This window comes from Muscardinus avellanarius, assembly GCF_963383645.1.
Source record: "Muscardinus avellanarius genome assembly, chromosome: 2".
NCBI classification, from domain to species: domain Eukaryota; kingdom Metazoa; phylum Chordata; class Mammalia; order Rodentia; family Gliridae; genus Muscardinus; species Muscardinus avellanarius.
The window spans coordinates 186,394,682-186,396,205 of NC_137787.1; the positions used below are offsets into that span (position 1 = coordinate 186,394,682).

At 46.9% G+C, this 1,524-nt stretch overlaps 1 pseudogene across 1 annotated transcript; it reads left to right on the forward strand.

Annotated features, from left to right (window-relative positions):
• Nucleotides 1-471: 471 nt before the first annotated feature.
• On the forward strand, nucleotides 472-929 carry LOC308258509 (small ribosomal subunit protein uS11-like; annotated as a pseudogene). The gene has a single exon. The product of its transcript is annotated as a small ribosomal subunit protein uS11-like (transcript).
• Nucleotides 930-1,524: the final 595 nt, after the last annotated feature.

The following is a 1,524-nucleotide window of genomic DNA, read 5'->3' on the forward strand; positions in this document are numbered from 1 at the left end:
CTCGGAAGTAGAATGCCCTTGGGTTCCATATTCAGTACTGCAAAAAATAAAAAATAAAAAAATAAAAAAACGGGCTGGGGGTGTAGCTTTGAGGTAGAATGCCCCTGGGTTCCATCCTCAGTAACACACACACACACACACACACACACACACACACACACACACACAATGTTAACAGGATGGGCATGGTAGTAGCACATGCCTAGAATTCCAGTACTTTGAAAACAGATAGGAGGATCACAGGTTTGAGGGCAGTCTCAACAACTTATCCAGACTTAAGCAAATTAGTGAGACCCTGTTGCAAAGTAAAAAAAAAAAAAAAAAAAAAAAAAAAAAAAAAAAATTAGGGCTAGTGGTATAGATGAAAGGTAGATTGCCTCAGGGTTCAATCCCCAGGTCCCACCCTCCCCAAAACAGTTGTTAACAGTAAAGTCCCTTTCCAGTGGTGGAGTCTGGATACAAAGCACAGAAATGGCACCTCGCAAGGGGAAGGAAAAGAAGAAGGAAGAACAGGTCATCTGCCTCGGACCTCCAGTGGCTGAAGAAGAGAACGTATTTGGTGTCTGCCACATCTTTGCGTCTTTCAATGACACCTTTGTCCATGTCACTGATCTTCCTGGCAAGGAAACCATCTGCCGTGTGACCAGTGGGATGAAGGTGAAGGCCGACCGAGATGAGTCCTCCCCGTATGCTGCCATGTTGGCTGCTCAGGACGTGGCCCAGAGGTGCAAGGAGCTGGGCATCACTGCCCTTCACATCAAGCTCCGGGCCAGAGGAGGAAACAGGACCAAGACTCCTGGACCTGGGGCCCAGTCACCCGCAGAGCCCTTGCTCGCTCTGGTATGAAGATCGGGTGGATTGAGGATGTCATTCCCATCCCCTCTGACAGCACCCGCAGGAAGGAGGGTCGTCATGGTTGCCGTCTGTGAACAGGATTCCTCAGATTAATTTTCTGTTAATAAATTGCTTTTATGGAAGCTAAAAAAAATAGTAAAGTCTATTCTTAATCATTGGTTTTAAAAAATCCATTCCTAAATTAATGGGAGGACTTCAGCCTTAGCTCTTCTTCTGTACTGGTAAGAGCAAGACAACACTTTCAGGACCTGTTGACAGAGGCTCCCCTCACTGCCTGAAGATGCTTTTTTGCTGGGAGAAGAGGGGGCGTCATGGCAACCACACCAGAGGGCTCCTCTGGAGGAAGCGCACAATGGCTGAACCTCCTCCGAGCCTGAGGCTGTTGCCACTGTTGACTGACAGCCCAGACTGTAGGGCTGAGACCTTTCACTCCTTGTGGCTTTTTTTTTTGTTGTTGTTGTTCCTTTTTTAAAAATGTATTTTTGCATTGTCAGCAAAACTTGGAAAAGAGAAAAAATAAGAGGATGTCAAGGAGTGGTCCTTCACCGGGCGTGGTGGCGCATGTTTGTAATCCCAGCTTTTGGGAGGCAGAGACAAGAGGACTGCAGTTCATGGACAGTCTCAGCTACTTAGCGAAGCCCTTTGCAACTCATTGAAACCTTGTTTCAA